This window comes from Anolis sagrei, chromosome 7 (genome assembly GCF_037176765.1).
Source record: "Anolis sagrei isolate rAnoSag1 chromosome 7, rAnoSag1.mat, whole genome shotgun sequence".
In the NCBI taxonomy this organism is placed as follows: domain Eukaryota; kingdom Metazoa; phylum Chordata; class Lepidosauria; order Squamata; family Dactyloidae; genus Anolis; species Anolis sagrei.
Window position 1 is genome coordinate 23,986,999 of NC_090027.1, and position 13,987 is coordinate 24,000,985.

The window sequence follows — 13,987 nt, forward strand, 5'->3', positions numbered from 1 at the left end:
GAATCACTGGGTTCCAACAGACCTCACTACCTCTGAGGATGCTTGCCAAAGATGCAGGCGAAACGTCAGGAGAAAATGCCTCTAGAACATGGCCATATAGCCTGAAAAAACCTACAACAACCTAAATCAGTTTGGGTTTGGTTATTTGGGATATTATTTGAGAACACAGAAATGCTAGACCACTCCAACAACCACCATGTCAGACTACACAGAGAAGCCAGTGAAATCCACAAGCATGTAGACAATTTCAACAGAAAGGAGGAAACCATGAAAATGAACAAAATCTGGCTACCAGTATTAAAAAAAAACTCTAAAATTACAACAGCAAAACAACAGAGAAGAAACAAACTAGGACATCTAATCACCTCTCAACAAAAGATTGCCCCAGGCACTAACAAGACACACCAAACAACAGCCAGGCCATCAAATGCTAATCAAGGTGATCAGTTGAAACATTCACACCTCCCTCCAACAGACAAGAGTTCTTTGTCCCACCCTGGTCATTCCACAGATATATAAACCCATTTTCCTAGTTCCAACAGATCTCACTACCTCTGAGGATGCTTGCCTAAGGCGAAATGTCAGGAGAAAATGCCTCTAGAACATGGCCATATAGCCCAAAAAAACCTACAACCCAAATCAGTTTCGGTTTGGTTATTTGGGATGCTTATTCAGAAAATTGCACTGGACAGACCACATCAGCTCTAGTTTCTGATACAGACCATATGCCATCCAGTAGTAGCCATCTGCTCGCCCACAGAAAACTTTATTTTAGGTCTCGCAGCCCACCAGTGGGCCACGGTCCACAGGTTGGAAACCACTACTATAGGGTGATGTAAACTCACACAAATGGGTATCCTGGATGGTGCACTATTTCAAAAGCTGTGATGGAAACCCTGCCTCTCCTTCTGTGCGCATGGCCAGTGCGATTCCCATTCAATCCCACATTAGCACCTGAGGAGAGTGGATCAGCCATAGGGGGAGGATGGATGGGGTTGTGTGAATTCACAGATGACCACACAACGGAACACCATTACAGGCACATAACCTTTTTTTTCTTTCTCATGGAAGTCCATAGGATGCCATCTTTAAGTACTGGAAAGGATGTCCCATTGAGGAGGGGGAAGCTTGTATTCTGTTGCTTTGGAGACTAGAACCCAGTGGATTCCAGTTACAAGAAAAGAGCTGCATTTCTGTCTTGTCTATGTGGACCTGTCAGCCAATGGAGGCTGGTTCTGGTCCAGGAGTGCCAAAATGCCAGTCTTGTTTCCCACCGACGTCATCACTTTGTATCATCAGAACACAGGAAATCTGTTTTAATTAACTTCCCTCCGCTTGGGGTTTGGACCCCGACCAAGTGGCTTCGGTAGCTTTGGTCCTAGGCAGGTGTCGGCAAAGAGCCTCGCATCGCCAGGCTGCGTTGGGCTGATTAGAGAGAGACTTGTTGGTGAAGAGAGTTATTGATGTGCCTGCTGCTGCCAGAGGTTTCCCAGAGCCATGGGAGCAATATATAGAAACGGGATACATCTGTAGAGCCGGCATAATAACAGGATAAAAGTCTGAAGTACAAAACAGGTGAGAGACTGAACACAGGCCAGTGGTTTAGCAGGAGTGTTCTGTTTGCTATTTGCTCACACCAGTAGATGTGACAGCCCAGCAGAGAAAAGAAGAATTCAGAGGGAGGAAATGCATTGCCTGACCCATTTTCTGAAGGCTTTTTTTTCCTGGAAAAATTGAAATATGGTAAAAATTGGAATTATGCACAACCACTGGCTATGTTGATTGGGTGGATTGTGAAAGTTGAAGCCCTTCAAATAACCTGCTTCGGTGCTGCTTAAAGCCCTTGAAATGAATGGTGTTCCCATGCTAAGCAACAGGGAGCCTCAAAGGGAATAGCAGAATAGGGTTATGGCCTGACATGTTTTGGTATTGTACTTCAGGCAAGAAATCCCATGATATCTCTTGACCCTGGCCGGTAGGAAGGGAAATAGAAATTAAAAAATAAGGAAACTGATGTTTATCTTTTCTTCAGAAATGGAATTGAAGTGGCAGCCGCTGTGTCCATAGGAGGCTGTGGATCTGCTTCAGGTTTATATTCAGAAACAGGGTTGCTGTAAGTTTTTCGGGCTGTATGGCCAGGTTCCAGAAGCATTCTCTCCTGACGTTTCACCCGCATCTATGGCAGGCATCCTCAAAGGTTGAGGGGTCTGTTGGAAACTAGGAAACTGAGGTTTATATATCTGTGGAAAGACCGAGGTGGGAGAAAAAACTCTTGTCTGTTGGAGGCCAGTGTGAATGTTTCAATTGGCCACCTTGATTAGCATTTAATGGCCTAGCAGTTTACAAGATGTGGTTTCTTACTGCCTGGACGCATCCTTTGTTGAGAGGTGATTAGCTGAAACTATTCAGAAACTGTCGCACTAAGTGAAGCCTATCCCACCAATAGGTTCAGGGTGGCTCTTTTGAAATTCAGATTATAGTGAGACCCCTGTAACCACAGCATCCAATCAGTGATCTCTCTAGGAATATGCTGTGCAGGAAATTCCAAGATATTCTTGCCCCATAGGATTACATTGGAGGACCTAGTAAACTCCTAAAGAGGATACATCTAGGAATTTCTAGATCAGCGTTTCTCAACCTGGGGGTCGGGAACCCCACTGTGATCGGCCGGCCCCTTAGCCAAGGGGAGGGCTGTTCCTGAGACACCAAGTGTGAGGGGAGAGCGGGTGTGCTTGGTGCATGGCAGCGTGGTGCACATTTGTGGGGTGAGGGAGAGCGTGCGAGGCAGGAGGGAGGCTCACGCCAGCAAGTCCCTTCAAGGCAGGGGTTAGGGTTAGTGCTAGTGGGAACCTACAACTCCAAAATTCAAGGGCAATGCCCAGAAAACCCTTCCAGTATTTTCTATTGGTCATGGGAGTTCTATGTGCTAAGTTTGATTCAATTCCATCATTGGTGGAGTTCAGAATGCTCTTTGATTGTAGGTTAACTAGAAATCCCAGCAACTACAACTCCCAAATGACAAAATCAATCATTCCCCCCTCCCCTCCTACCCAAGCCCCCAATATTCAAATTTGGGCGTATCAGGTATTTGTGGCCAATTTCGTCCAGTGAATGAAAATGCATCCCGTATATCAGATATTTACATACAATTCATAACAGTAGCAACATTACAGCTATGGTGTAGCAACAAAAAAAATTAAGGTTGGGGGTCATCACAACACGAAGAACTGAATTAAGGGGTCGCGGCATTAGAAAGTTTGAGAACCACTGCTCTAGTCTCATTGCCACCTTGCTGCCTCTGTCTTATTTGAATGCCTTGGTGGGGTAGCATTTTCCATGGAATGACTTTGACTTATCCACCAAAATCCACAATTTTGTTCCAAAACATGTGCTCTGTTTATACATTAGGTCAACTTATACATGGGTATATATGGCACCTTACTTTCTGCAATGCTCGAAGTGTGGGTGTGTGAGGAAAGTTATACCAGGGACAGAATTCTTTGGGAAATGACACTCCAATCCCATTGTAAGTATACCACTGAATGGGATTGCTTCACAACTGGAACACAGATGGACCAATGGGCTCCACAACTGGAAGGCAGATTCCAATTGTTTAGGAATATCTTGTACCTGTGTGCACTTTTTGAAGTGGAAGTGATGTGAACCCCTGATTTTTATATGGAAAGTAACAACAGCAGAGCTGAAAGCATCCAAGGTTGGAGAAGCACTTCATTCGGAGATGAGAAGCGCCAGGCATGTTCTGCCCCTGATTGAAGAGCACTGCTCACCACATGCCGCAGAGCACTTAATGACAATCCGCTGTAGAGCACTCAGAGAACTCTTAACCCAAATACACTGTGAGAGTCCCCAAACCTTTCGCCCTCCTTTGGCATGTGTACTTTGAAACAACAACTCCTTCTAGCTCACAGTCAGGTTTGCTCTCCTCCTGTCATTCCCTGCATTGCGTCTGCAACAAACAGACCAGCAGAGTTGTTCCAAGTAGTCAAGGAACTCCTTCACCCTGGTACACAGGGGGAGACTCCTGACCACTTGGCAACTCAATGTGGCGAGTTTGCCCATCATTTTGCAAACAAAGTCGCTCAGATCCATTCCGAACTAGACACCAGCTTTATGATAGTATCAGTGGATGTACCTGAGGCTTCTGTCTGTCCTATTTGGTTGTATTCATGTCAGCTTGTTCGGTCTGATGACGTGGACAAGATGGTTTTTGGAGCTGTGAGAGTGACCACCTGTGCTCTAGACCCTTGCCCTTCCTGGCTAAGTAAACTTGCCAGTGGGCAAAGTAGTTTCTCAGGATAAACACCTCGTTGGAACAGGGACAAATACCAACTAACTTTATAAAAGCAATTTTTTTAATTTTTATTGTTTTATTGGGTTTTTTCCCACTCCCACCCTCCCCTCCTTGTATATGCAATTTATACATCAAACTACAGAAGTTACATTTGAATCATAGAGTTGGAAGAGACTTCATGGGCCATCCAGTCCAACCCCCTGCCAAGAAGCAGGAATATTGCATTCAAATAATCCCTGACAGATGGCCATCCAGCCTCTGTTTAAAAGCTTCCAAAGGAGCCTCCACCGCACTCCGAGGCAGAGAGTTCCACTGCTGAACGGCTCCCACAGTCAAGAAGTTTTTCCTCACATTCAGATGGAATCTCATTTCTTGGAGTTTGAAGCCATTGTTCCACATCCTAGTCTCCAAGGAAGCAGAAAACAAGCTTGCTCCTTCCTCCTTGTGGCTTCCTCTCACATATTTATACATGGCTATCATATCTCCTCTCAGCCTTCTCTTCTTCAGGCTAAACATGCCCAGCTCCTTTAGCCCCTCCTCATAGGGCTTGTTCTCCAGACCCTTGATTATTTTAGTCGCCCTCCTCTGGACACATTCCAGCTTCTCAATATCTCTCTTCAATTGTGATGCCCAGAATTGGACACAGTATTCCAGGTGTGGTCTAACCAAGGTGGAATAGAGGGGTAGCATGACTTCCCTAGGTCTAGACACTATGCTCCAATTTATGCAGGCCAAAATCCCATTGGCGTTTTTTGCCGCCACATCACATTGTTGCCTCATGTTTAACTTGTTGTCCACGAGGACCTCAAGATCTTTTTCACATGTACTGCTCTCGAGCCAGGCATTGTCCCCCATTCTGTATCTTTGCATTTCATTTTTTCTGCCAAAGTGGAGTATCTTGCATTTGTCCCCGTTAAACTTCATTTTGTTCGTTTTTGCCCATCTCTCTATTCTGTCAAGACTGTTTTGAATCCTGCTCCTGTGCTCTGGAGTATTGGCTATCCCTCCCAATTTGGTGTTGTCTGCAAACTTGATGATCCTGCCTTCTAACCCTTCATCTAAGTCATTAATAAAGACGTTGAACAGGACTGGGCCCAGGATGGAACCCTGCTGATGGCACTCTGCTCTTTACTTCTTTCCAGGATGAAGAGGAGGAAGCATTGGGGAGAATCATCCTTTGGGTTCGTCCATTTAACCAATTACAGATCCACCTCACCGTAGTTTTGCCTAGCCCACATTGGACTAGTTTGTTTGCCAGAAGGTCATGAGGGACCTTGTCGAAGGCCTTCCTGAAATCCAGGTACGCTACATCCACGGCATTCCCCGCATCTGAAATATCAGTCTCAGTCTTAATTTCTCTACTCCACATCTTAGCACATTTTCTAAATAATTCCTAACTGGTTCCCACATCCTCTTAGTTATTGTGACCTTTTCAATTTTATCTATATTATTCCATTTACAATTTGTTATTTCCACATTTAACATATTAATTATATAGTTATACCAATTAGTCAGTGTCCATTTTGTTTTATCCTTCCAACCCCTCACGAAAACAATTTGTGCACACGTTATTAATTTGTCAACCAATTTTTCCTTTTGTATATTCTTCGCTCCTGTTATCCGTGCATGTAGTACATTTCTATTAACCATTACTTTTTGTAAATTTAACATTCTATTGATTTCTCCTTCAATCATTTTCCAGTTAAAAAAGCAACTGTAAAATTGATTGTAAAGAAGCCGTCCCTGGATTCCTCCGTATTCAGTAACTATCGGCCCATTTGAAATCTCCTTTTTTTTTTTGAGCAATGTTCTAGAACATTGTTTCTCAACCTCAGGGTCAGGACCCCTGGAGGGTTGTGAAGGGGTCTCAAAGGGGTCGCCAAAGATCATCAGAAAACATACATTTCTGGTGGTCTTAGGAACCCTTTTGGCAGAGAAGGCTGAAGATCTCTCTGCCTGCCCTTCTCTTTCTTTTTGGAAACAGGAATCCTCCCACCAAAAGCCCCCTTCCTACTATGATTGGCCAACCTCTCAAGGGGGTGGCTATTTCTGAGACTCCAAGCAGGGAGGGGGGAACAGGTGTACTCAAAGCATGGCATTGTGCTGCGCATGAGCGAACGAAGAAGAGCATGCAAGGCTGGAGGGATTTTGGCCTGCATTAATAGGAATCTCATGTCTAGATTCAGGGAAGTCATCCTACCCCTATGTTCTGTCTTGGTAAGACCACACCTGGAATATTGTGTCCAATTCTGGGCACCACAATTGAAGTGTTAATAATCCGAATGTTTGGCCAATTCTATAATGTATTTATTTTATATATTTATTTAGAAGTTTTATATACCGGTCTTCTCGCCTCCGAGGAGGGACCCAGGCCGGTTCACAACATGTGTTCATATACAGTAATATAAAAACAACACAGTGCATCATCATTATACATTAAAATATAAAATACAATAAAATACATCATCACATTACACAAGTCAAGTCGTCAAATACACAGTCACAGTTCATCGCCATCCTTCCATGTGGACAAGGGTTATTGACTCAATCATCGAATGCCATATTCCAAAGCCAGGTTTTTATTAGCTTTCTAAAGGTCAGGAGGGAAGGAGCAGATCTAATCTCTGGTGGGAGGCAATTCCAAAGCCGAGGGGCCACCACCGAGAAGGCCCTGTCCCTCGTTCCCACCAGACGCAATTGCGAGGGTGGTGGGACCGAGAGCAGGCCCCCTATGGAAGATCTTAGTAACCTTGATGGTTACAAATCCGTTTGGACAGGTAAACTGGGCCGGAGTCATTTAGGGCTTTATAGGTCAAGACCAGCATATTGAATTGTGCCCGGAAGCTAATTGGCAGCCAGTGGAGCTGGCATAACAGAGGAGTCATATGCTCTCTGTACCCCGCTCCTGTTAGCAATCTGGCTGCCGCTTGTTGGATTATTGAAGCTTCCGGGCAGTCTTAAGAGGCAACCCCATGTAGAGAGCGTTGCAGTAGTCTAAATAAGATGTAACCAGAGCGTGGACCACCGTGGCCAAGTCAGACTTCCCAAGGTATGGGCGCAGCTGGTGCACAAGTTTTAATTGTGCAAAAGCTCCCCTGACCACCGCCGAGACTTGGGGTTTCAGGCTCAGCGATGAGTCCAGGATCACTCCCAAGCTGCGAACCTGTGCCTTCAGGAGGAGTGTAACCCCGTCAAACACAGGCTGTAACCCTATGCAACGAATGTAATGGCATTCGTTGCTCTCAGGTTTAAAATGAAATGTTTCCCCGGGTCTTGTCCTGACCTATCCTTTCCTGCCCTGCCCTGTGTGTCCTTCCCACACAGAACGCCCATGCCTTGAAGGGACTCACTGCTGTTAGCCTCCCTCCAGTCTTGCATGCTCTCCCTCACCCACACATGCACACCATGCTGCCATGCTCCAATCACGCCTGCTCTCTCCTTCCTGCTTGGAGTCTCAGAAATAGCCTCCCATTGTCTTAGAGGCCTCCGGTTGAGAGGCTGGCCAATCACAGCGGATGAGGCCTTTTGGTAGAAGGATTTATCCTCTGTTTCCAAAAAGGAAGAGAAGGACAGGCAGAGAGATCTTCATCCTTATCTGCTAAAGGGAAATATATATTTTCCAATAAATTTTCCAGAAATATATGTTTTCCAATGGTCTTGGGCGACTCCTCTGAAACCCCCTCGCCACCCCCAGATTGAGAAACACTGGTTTAAGGCATTTCTCCAGAGAACTATAACTCCCAGAATTTTCCAGTCGGGGGGTAATAAAAAAAGTAACTTTTCTATGATTTGGAAATATGGCAGATAATAACCAAGGAAAGAAAGGACTTTCCCCCCTGTCATTGGGTGTGCCCTGACTGCAAAAAACACCTCCTTCCATCAGCCTGGTGCCCACCTTATTCTTCTATTATCTCAGGTTAAGATATTCTCATTCCCTCCGGCCTTTTAATACTTTTCTGCTTCGTTAAATAGCAGTCGTTTTAATGAGTGTTCCGCTCTGCCGTTTCACTCAGCCTTAATTTGTTTTAAATTCCTACCGTATTTATCTCTACGACCGTTGCCTTCGTATCTTTAAACTGCGCTGCGAATGGCCCTGGGATAAACGAGTTTTATGAAGGGTGGTACAGAAAGACTCTAAATAAATGAATGACTAAAATTAGGGCCTCGTAAACTGCAATATATCTTTGGTGCCACGGGAAGAAGAAAAAAATCCAAAGCAAAACAGACCGAGAACTTGTGTGAAATCTTTCGGTGCCAATGATAGCTTGTTGTATGTTTAGCCTGTAAGAGGAATGGTGTAATAAGTGAAGCAGTGCCAAACTGCAGCATCGCATATGCGATTTGTAATATTTATATATCACAAAAGACAGCTGGTATGGATATGCCCTCAGCAGAAGGAATTAAGAAGGCAGCAGCCTTCCAAGTGTTAAGGAGGCCTGTATCTGCTTAGCACTCGAGATCAGATGGAGTCAGATGGCTTCCAGGTATAGGCTCAGTGGCAGCATTTCTGAATGTAAACCTTTTAATGCTAATCAAGTCCCGTATATACTCGTGTATAAGTTGATCTCAGGTATAAGTCAAGGGCAGGATTTAGGCCCAAGAGACCTGTATTTCTTCAGTTCTAAAATGCCATCGATTGTATGATGCACCCCATTTTTGTTGTTGTTCATTCGTTCCGTCGTCTCCGACTCTTCGTGACCTCATAGACCAGCCTACGCCAGAGCTCCCTGTCAGCTGTCACCACCCCCAGCTCCTTTAAGGTCAGTCCAGTCACTTCAAGGATGCCATCCATCCATCTTGCCCTTGGTCGGCCCCTCTTCCTTTTACCTTCCACTTTTAGACATGTTTGTTTGGGGTGAGGTGGGGGAATACATCTTCGAATGAAAGAAATGCAGTATATGTTCTCCTCGGACTGACAAAACTTTTGCATTTTGAGAAGGATATCATAGAATCCTAGAGTTGGAAGAGACCTCATGGGCCATCCAGTCCAACCCCCTACCAAGAAGCAGGAAAATTACATTCAAAGCACCACCATCCAGCCTCTGTTTAAAAGGCTCCAAAGAAGGAGCCCCCACCACAATCCGGGGCAGAGAGTTCCACTGCTGAACAGCTCTCACAGTCAGAAAGTTCTTCCTAATATTCAGATGTAGTTTGAAGCGATTGTTCCACGTCCTAGTCTCCAGGGCAGCATAGAATCATAGAGTTGGAAGAGACCTCATGGACCATCCATTCCAACCCCCTGCCAAGAAGCAGGAATATTGCATTCAAAGCACCCCTGACAGATAGCCATCTAGCCTCTGTTTAATAATCCAGCGGATTATTAGCTGGCCCCATTGTTTCATGTGCATTGTTAGCTTGGAATAAGTGTTTGTGAAACATGTCGAACGTTTAGTGTGTGCGTAGTGCAAGAACCCATCCCCATTTTTCCAATGTTATTTCTGCCCCAGGTACCCATTTTTGTTTGTTCTTAAAGTAATGAACAGGAACACCTCTTCCTTGTCCTCTGAAATAAACCTGTAGCCACTTGTAATAAGCTGCCTTTCTGCAATAGCCAAGTTATGTGCAATTTACATTATTATTTGATACACAATAAGATTAGTGTACAGCAAACAAGATCTCTATGCTGGTTTTTGTATTCGAGCACATGTCGGACATTATTTTTATTATTATTATTATTAGCCGTCCCCTGCCACGTGTTGCTGTGGCACACATGTGGATTCTGTGTGGGAGGTTTGGCTCAATTCTATCGATGGTGGGATTCAGAATGCTCTGTGATTGTAGGTGAACTATAAATCCCAGCAACTAAAACTCCCGAATGTCAAGATTCTATTTTCTCCAAACTCCACCAGTGTTCACATTTGGACATATTGAGTATTCGTGTAGTGTTTGGTCCAGATCCATCATTGTTTGAGTCCACAGTGATCTCTGAAAGTAGATGAACTGCAACTCCAAAACCAAAGGACAATATTTTCTGTTGGTCATGGGAGAACTGTGTGCCAAGTTTGGTCCAATTCTATTGTCTGTGGGGTTCAGAATGCTCTGTGATTGTAGGTGAACTATAAATCCCAGCAACTACAACTCCCGAATGTCAAGATTCTATTTTCCCCAAACTCCACCAGTATTCACATTTGGGCATATTGAGTATTCGTGTAGAGTTTGGTCCAGATCCATCATTGTTTGAGTCCACAGTGATCTCTGGATGTAGGTGAACTACAACTCCAAAACCAAAGGACAGTATTTTCTGTTGTTCATGGGAGAACTATGTGCCAAGTTTGGTCCAATTCTATTGTCGGTGGGGTTCAGAATGATCTTTGATTGTAGGTGAACTATAAATCCCAGCAACCACAACTCCAAAATGACAAAATCAATTTTTTTGAGTGAAGGACATACATTGGGTTGTTAGGTGTCTTGTGTCTAAATTTGGTGTCAATTCGTCCTATGGTTTTTGAGTTCTGTTAATCCCACAAACGAACATTACATTTTTATTTATATATATTTATATAGATTGCATAATAATAATAATAATAATAATCATCATCATCATCATCATTTCAGGCTGTATGGTCATGTTCCAGAAGCATTCTCTCCTGACATTTCACCTGCATCTATGGCAGGCATCCTCAGAGGTTGGGAGGTCTGTTGGAAATTGGGCAAGTGAGGTTTATATATCTGTGGAATGCCCAGGGTAGGAGAAAGAACACTGTGAACACTAGTGGAGTTTTAGGGAAAATAGACCTTGACATTTGGGAGTTGTAGTGGCTGGGATTTATAGTTCACCTACAACCAAAGAGCATTCTGAACCCCACCAATGAGAGAATTGGGCCAAACTTCCCACACAGAACTCCCATGACCAACAGAAAATACTATGCTTTCTGATGGTCTTTGGTGACCCCTCTGACACCCCATTTGCGACCCCCAGGTTGAGAAACACTGGCCTAAAGACTTCTTAGGATAGAGTCTGGAAACAGCATTGTCAGGAATAATGTGTCGTGTTAATTCATTGTTTGTAATAAAAGGGTAGCGATTTCACATTTGACTTATTGAGCCGCACATGAGTTCATAATGAATAACAAATTCAGTTCTTGCTCTGTCTTTATCACCATTCTGTGATCAGAGAGAAAAGATTACAAGCCATTTCAAGTGCAGGGAGGTGGAATGGGTGAGCAAGCCTTTGAAGGTCTGGTGGAGAAGGGGAACTCTGATGTACAGACGGAAAAGGGATGCATCTCCTACATCCATGATGGCAAACCTAGGACATTTTTTTCGATAGAGCTGGGTAGATGCAGGGAATGCCGTGGATATAGCGTACCTGGATTTCAGTAAGGCCTTCGACAAGGTCCCCTTATGACCTTCTGGCAAAAAACTACTCCAATATGGGCTAGGCAAAACTATGGTGAGGTGGATCTGTAATTGGTTAAATGGACGAACCCAGAGGGTGATTCTCCCCAAGGCTTCCACTTCATCCTGGAAAGAAGTGACAAGTGGAGTGCTGCAGGGTTCCGTCCTGGGCCCGGTCCTGTTCAGGATCTTTATTAATGACTAAGATGAAGGGTGAGAAGGCATGATCATCAAGTTTACCTACAATCAAAGAGCATTCTGAACTCCACCGAATTGGGAGGGATAGCCAATACTCCAGAGGACAGGAGCAGGATTCAAAACCATCTTGACAGACTAGAGAGATGATTGGCCAAAACTAACAAAATGAAGTTCAACAGTGACAAATGCAAAATACTCCACTTAGGCAGAAAAAACGAAATGCAAAGATACAGAATGGGGGACAATGCCTGGCTCGAGAGCAGTACGTGTGAAAAAGATCTTGGAGTCCTCATGGACAATAAGTTAAACATGAGCCAACAATGAGATGTAGCGGCAAAAAAAAAAAACAAAAAAAAAAACAACGGGATTTTGGCCTGCATCAATAGGAGCATAGTGTCTAGATCCAGGGAAGTAATGCTACCCCTCTATTCCGCCTTGGTTAGACCACACTTGGGATATTGTGTCCAATTCTGGGCACCACAATTCAAGAGAGATATTGAGAAGCTGCAATGTGTCCAGAGGAGGGCGACTAAAATGATCAAGGGTCTGGAGAACAAGCCCTATGAGGAACGGCTTAAGGAGCTGGGCATGTTTAGCCTGAAGAAGAGAAGGCCGAGAGGAGATATGATAGCCATATATAAATATGTGAGAGGAAGCCACAGGGAAGAGGGAGCAAGCTTGTTTTCTGCTTCCTTGGAGACTAGGATGCGGAACAATGGCTTCAAACTACAAGAGAGGAGATTCCATCTGAACATGAGGAAGAACTTCCTGACTGTGAGAGCTGTTCAGCAGTGGAACTCTCTGCCCCGGAGTGTGATGGAGGCTCCTTCTTTGGAAGCTTTTAAACAGAGGTTGGATGGGCATCTGTCAGGGGTGATTTGAATGCAATATTCCTGCTTCTTGGCAGAGGGTTGGACTGGAGGTCTCTTCCAAAACTTCGATTCTATGATTCTATTAAAAAAAAGTGAGGATTAAAGGAAGGAATACATTTGATGCAGCTACACCTTTATAAGAGCCAATCTAATTCTATCCTTAAATTTGTAAAAGGCTCTAATAAATTTAACATCTGCAAGTTTGAGCATTGCTCACTCCATAGCTCAGCATGGAAAAGCACTCAGTGAGCACTCAGTGAGGGAGAATTTATTAAAGAAACTCTACTAAGATGTGAACCAGTTCTATTTCATGATATGCAGAATAAAGATGCAATTATTAAGAGAATAACTGAGATGCCACTCAGTGGAAATATCATAAAAGACCGAAAAATGAGACTGAACGCAAACGCACAGCATCAGTTAAAGCAGGTAAGTTAAGTAATTAGATTTTGGTTATTAGTTACTAAATACAGTTATATATTACAATTATACATTTTTGTGATTTAAGCTATAAATATCACGAAATTATTATTTTTTTCTCTCAGTGACACACCATCCGAGTTATTCTTGATTTTTTGGCACATTTTGACACACCAAGCTCAAAAGGTTGCCCATCACTGTTCTACATGATAGAAATAATGTAGTTTGTCTCCATTTTTGCTGCCACGGCTCAATGCTATGGGATCCTGGGAGTCGTCATTTGGTGCGACACCCACCACACTTTGGCAGAGAAAGAGAAAGACCTTGTAAAACTACAACCCTCATGATTCCACAGCATTGAGTCAGAAATGGTGTCAAACTGCATTAATGCTCCAATGTAGATGCACCCAAGGTTCTGCCAGATAAGGAGCTCTGGTTTGGAGAATTGCAAAATCTTGCCTGTAATAGCATTTCCAGTGTACAGAATGCCTTGCAGCGTCTTTAATGAAATGATTAATAGAATGAACAACAAATTCCCTATGGCATGAACATAAACAAATTTGGTTCCTGACCTCATTGCCGATTATAAATCAAGCCTTGGAAACTATTGTTCCCAGCTGTGTCCTGAGGCATCTGTTTGGACGCTGGGGAAATGCTGGATTAGATGGATCTTGCCTTGATCCAGTTGGAATTTGAATGTGCGAGCATATTTAGTCATAGGAAATGCGTACTCGGGCTTGAAAGATAAAATTCACATTTAGTTTAAATGTTGTTGCTTGAAAACCTATCATGAGGTTTTCTGAGGCTCACCTAAAAAACTCTAAAATCAAAACAGTAAATAAAAAAC

General features: G+C 43.7%; 1 protein-coding gene across 1 annotated transcript in view; it reads right to left on the reverse strand.

Annotated features, from left to right (window-relative positions):
- FAM178B (family with sequence similarity 178 member B) overlaps nucleotides 1-13,987 on the reverse strand; it is a 219,152-nt gene that overhangs the window by 98,349 nt on the left and 106,816 nt on the right. The gene's annotated exons all lie outside the window — the stretch shown is intronic.